Source organism: Tenrec ecaudatus, chromosome 1, assembly GCF_050624435.1.
Source record: "Tenrec ecaudatus isolate mTenEca1 chromosome 1, mTenEca1.hap1, whole genome shotgun sequence".
Classification (NCBI taxonomy): domain Eukaryota; kingdom Metazoa; phylum Chordata; class Mammalia; order Afrosoricida; family Tenrecidae; genus Tenrec; species Tenrec ecaudatus.
In genome coordinates this window covers 116,518,768-116,524,035 of record NC_134530.1, presented here as the reverse complement: position 1 = coordinate 116,524,035, position 5,268 = coordinate 116,518,768, and the positions used below count along the sequence as shown (strand labels likewise).

The 5,268-nt window shown below is 48.6% G+C and overlaps 1 non-coding gene and 1 pseudogene across 1 annotated transcript; both read left to right on the top strand.

Annotated features, from left to right (window-relative positions):
• Nucleotides 1–2,985: 2,985 nt before the first annotated feature.
• Nucleotides 2,986–4,128, top strand: LOC142429072 (GDP-D-glucose phosphorylase 1-like; annotated as a pseudogene).
• Nucleotides 4,129–4,176: 48 nt separating this feature from the next.
• LOC142438234 (U6 spliceosomal RNA) lies at nt 4,177–4,279 on the top strand. Its single transcript, XR_012782656.1, has one exon. It is a non-coding gene; the product is annotated as a U6 spliceosomal RNA (small nuclear RNA).
• The last annotated feature ends 989 nt before the right edge of the window (nt 4,280–5,268 follow it).

Below are 5,268 nucleotides of genomic sequence, written 5' to 3'. Positions count from 1 at the left end.
GCTTCCACCCACCCAGTCACTTAAGATCCCTGCTTCCACCCACCCAGTCACTTAAGATCCCAGCTTCCACCCACCCAGTCACTTAAGATCCCTGCTTCCACCCACCCAGTCACTTAAGATCCCTGCTTCCACCCACCCAGTCACTTAAGATCCCTGCTTCCACCCACCCAGTCACTTAAGATCCCAGCTTCCACCCACCCAGTCACTTAAGATCCCAGCTTCCACCCACCCAGTCACTTAAGATCCCAGCTTCCACCCACCCAGTCACTTAAGATCCCAGCTTCCACCCACCCAGTCACTTAAGATCCCTGCTTCCACCCACCCAGTCACTTAAGATCCCAGCTTCCACCCACCCAGTCACTTAAGATCCCTTAAGAATATTTTTCAATTGGTCATCAAATTTCATTCATTCTCTCAGCTTCTCTCTCTCTCTCTCTCTCTCTCTCTCTCTCTCTCTCTCTCTCTCTCTCTCTCTCTATCTCTCTCTCATACACAGTACTGTCACCACGTTATGCTTTCAGGGCTCCCTATCAGTCTTCAAGCTGCTCGGTCATTGTGCTAGTCCAGGTAGACTAGAGAAACAAATCCATGGACACTCACATGTGTATAAGAAAGAGCTTTATATACAAGAGCAATTGAATATTGAGAAAACATCCCAGCCCAGTCCAGATCAAGTCCATAAGTCCGATATTAGCCCATATGTCCAATGTCAATCTATGAATTCCTCTTCAGACTCATGAAACACATGCAATGATGCCAAATGCAGGGTGATCTCAGGTCAGTAGGTGTTTAGTCTTGTGGATCCAGTGGCGGTGTAAGCATCTCAGCGCTAGCAAGACTCTCCATGTGGCTTTTCCGGGTCGAGTCTGACTCCATCAGCCTCTCTCCATGTGTCTTCTCATAGGGATGTCTCGAAGGGAGTGGGCAGAGAGAGTGTCTCCCGCCTCCAAGGAGGAAACACTGCAGTTCCCAGAAACAAGAGAAGGTTGTGCCCAGACTACACCCCTACACTCCACCCCTACACTCTTAATCCTCAAATTGACACCAGATTATGTAACTAGCACATTCACCCTCAGCAATCCTGGTCTTACTCTATAATCTACCAGGTCTCCCAGATTGCTGCCTGAACAACTGTACCATAAAATACAAATTAATTCCGTCACTGATTTTTGTTCAAAAACAAAATTTAAAAAGAAAGTTGTCTTTGAGTTGATTTCCAACCCATGTTGACTCCCTGTGTTTCAGAGACCTGCACACAAGAGTTCCAATGGTTGTGACCTTTTGGAAATAAAATCACCAAACCTTTTGGCTGAGTTGCAAAATGAATGTATTCAAAGCATCGACCTTCCGATTAGTGCCCAAGTACTTAACTATTTGTAGCACCCGTGGCCTTCTTTCCTTCCCTAAATGCACCTTCCAAAATGGTTGATATGGCTTCCAAACGTCTCCTGATGAGAATGACACTAACAGACAGAGTTCGGGCTAATAATAAACATCACACCTGAAAAAGTACAATGGAATCTCTCTAATAAGAAATAAATGCCATTCCCATTAAAAGATGGTTTGCATTGCTTTAGGAACTACTTGTTGTTGAAATAAGGATTCTAAGAAACTATGTGTGCAATCAGGAGAACGACTGGGCTTTCTACTCCCAGAAACACTTACACAGGCTGGGAAACCTACCGGGGGTCACTGTGAGTCAGCACTGACCTTACGGGAGTAAGTTGTTTGTTTGTTTGTTCAACTGAACTAAACAACTTTGACAGCAAGCCCGATATCCCACAAGCGGTCGGTTCTGGTGTTTTGAGAGCCAGCACTGAACTGCCTGCAGCCTGTGGAGCTGCCCCACTGCCTGGGCATTGTGGAGCCGCAAATCAATACATTCAGTAGCTTGGCATGACTAAAAGCAAACAAGGTGCGTGACTGTTCAGTCAGAAACAACTGTTATTCCTTAGCAATAGCTACCACTATTGTTGTCCTGAAGGTAGGTCAGCCCAGTGTGTGCACTGCTCAAAGGGAACCAGGACCCAGGAGCCAGGAAGGCAGTCTGGGAGCTGGGTTTCCTTAAGCAGAATTGAGGAAGGAAACGGCACTGGCTCTGAGGGCACTCAAGATAGCGGCAACAAGCATGAGATCTGGGGTGAGTTAATATCAACAGTAAGCTTCAGTAATAAGGGCACTCATCGCTAATACTGCCTCCTCGGTATATGCAAAACACTCAGCAGCCTACGTTCGGAGCATCAATTCACCTAGGAAATAGACAGGGTGTCTTATCCCGGTCGTGTTAGTGTTCCCTCGTATTACACCTTGGCTCCTTTCCCCTTCCCTTGTTTAAGCTTATTTCCCCAGTGGCTAAGGAATCTGGGGCACAGGGTCAATAGGTAACCTGCCTGAACTTGAACAGTAAGAAGTAAAGACTCGAGTCAGGGAGAAAAAAAATAAGACTCAAATGCAGAGGGAGAGAGGAAGTCAGAAACCACATAGATGGAGGTCAGGCTGGAGGATGGGCACGGCAATCCGGGAAGCGCCACAGAACACTGAGTGCTCTTGGGCGTGCTTTGTGTGTGTCGTAGACATGCAAATGGCTGCAGCCAGGAACAAGGAGTAGATGGGACCATGGAAACCCTCGGAGGGCACTTGCTGCAGGTGGCAGTGGCTGCGGACCTGGGCGGGTAAGTGGCATATGGGAGGACCTTGGCGCCAGGATTCCCTGGAGACTCGCTGAGGAGCTGGAGCCGGTCAGCTGCCCATCTGTCTCGCGAAGGATTTTCAGGATTTATCACTCAGCGCTCACCGCAGGTATTGTCACCCCCATGCACCACTTCCAGGAGAAGCCATAACCTCACTGTCATTGACCGAGGGCCCGCTAGATGGCAAACACGGTGCCAGTTACCATCCATTCTTAGAAGAGCCTTGTAAGTTTCTGGACCAACAAAGCTGCAAGAACATCAACTTGGACTGAAGCCCTCAGCCAAGGTCAGCCCCATGGTTACCCTGCATGGCTCCCATGAAGCTTCCCATTTGCTCCCTCTGAATGAGGACTCGGAGGACAAGGCATTCCTGACTTTGTCTTTGTCCTGGCAAGAGGAACTCCTGGCCAGAGGGATTCAATGGCCCAGGCATGCATCTGGCGTGCTGGGGGCCCTGCCACTGCCTCGCTTCAACTCTGCCATCTGCTCCAAAGGAGACAGTCGTATAAAGCTGGGCCTGTTTTGTTACCACCGGGGCGGGGTGGGGGTGGGGGGAACAGCAGACCAAACTCTCCCGGGGTGCCGTGGGGCTTGTGGCTCAGCTGAATGCAGAGCGAGGGCTACAAAGAAGCCGTCCCCAGCACGTGAGGCAGCCATTTGACCCGGGACAGTTTAACTTCAACAAGATCCGACCAGGAGAAATTCTCTTCCGTGTGCACCGGGAGCCCAGTCCACGGTGCCTGAGCCTGCCCGGGCACTGCCCCAGCGCCTGCTGCCAGGTGCACTGCGGGCAGGGGTTGAGGCCGTGCTGCTGAGCCTACACCCAGGCTTCCGTGTCGGCTTCAACAGCCTGGTGACTTGGCCTCAGGGAACCACCTGCATTTGCATGGCTATTACCTGGCCCACGGACTGCCCGTAGAGGGGACACCAAGTGAGCCCCTAGAGTGGCCTTTTGCACCTGCTCCAGGCCCTCCCAGCCCCTGGCTTCCTCTATCATACTAGCGGCCCCGGACCTTAGAAGCCACTGACTCCCTGACAAACCGTGAGATTGCACCTAACTTGTTTGTGACCCGGGGTGCCCCACCTGGGAAGACCTCACCTTCCTCAGCCCTCATGGGGATCCGAGTCATTCTCTGGGCCCGGAAGTCCAGCTTTGGGATAAAGGAAACTAGGCTTTCCATGCTGCCCTCTGTGAGCTGGCTGGGCCCCTCCCTGTCAAACATGCCAGGGCTTCCCCAGTCTGACGGAAGCAGCTGCTCTGACGCCTATCCAAGACTGGCTTCTGACTCCAGCCCAGGCGGAGGAAGTTGGGGTGCCCCGGTGGCCCCGAAGGAGCACTAATAGTTCCCAAGGTATTTATTCTCTTACTGATCTTAGTCCTTTTCCAGAGTCCATGGGGCCTTGCGATATGACTGCGTGCTCAACATGGCTCAGCTGACGAAAGAGATAAAGAACTGATCGGTGGTCTTTAAAAGAGCAAAACCAAGCTCGCATCAGCAGCACATACACTCAAATTGGAACAATACAGATGATTAGCATGGCCCCTGCGCAAGGATGACACACTAATTCGTGACGCATTCCATAATTTTCCAATAAAACTATTTAATAAACCAAAGAGCAAACCCTTGAAATAAATTTAACAAATTATCCCTAGTTTTATCTGCTGCTTCTCTCCATTCTCCTTTGGCCCCAGAGATGTCACACCTATTGTTGAGAAGAGAGGGTATAAAAATGAAAATTCTGGGGAACTGGTTACAAGGATCTACATAGAACCTCCTCCCTGGGGAATGGACAACAGAGAAGTGGGTGAAGGGAGATGTCGGACAGTGTAAGACATGACAATAATAATTTATAAATTATCAAAGGTTCATGAAGGAGGGGGGTGTGAGGAAGAGCTGATACCAAGGGCTCAAGTAGAAAGCAAATGTTTTGAGAATGAGGATGGCAATAAATGTACAAATGTGCTTGACACAATGGATAGATGTATGGATTGTGATAAGAGTTGTAGGAGTTCCCAATAAAATGATTTAAAATTTTTTAATGAAAATCCTAACTTTAAATTTATTATCCCCTTTGCATGTGAAACTTGGACATCAAATAAGGAAGCCGGAAGAAAAATGCACTTGGACTATGGTGCTGGTGAAAAATATCGAAAAGTCTCCTGGGCTGCCAAAAGGAAAAATCTGTCTTGGAAGAAGTACAGCCAGAATGCTCCTTTGAGGCAAGGATGGCGAGACTTCATTTCATGGACTGTGGATATGTTGTCAGGAAAGGCCAGTCCCTGGAGGAGGATACCATGCTTGGTAAAGTAGAGAGTGAGCAAAAAAGAAGTCCCTCGAGATGACTTTACAAAGTGGCTGCAACAATGGGCTCAGACATAAGTTAACTTTAATAATTTTAGTTTCTGCAAGTTTTTGCATACACCATCTTGGTGGTTTGGGGAGTTGGTTCCAGGATTCACCCCTCCCCAAATACCAGAATCCTCAAATTCCTTATATAAAATAGCTATAATATTTGCATACGGCCTAGGGAACATCCTCAGGTATATTTTATTTTGTTTGTTTTTAATATTATTAAT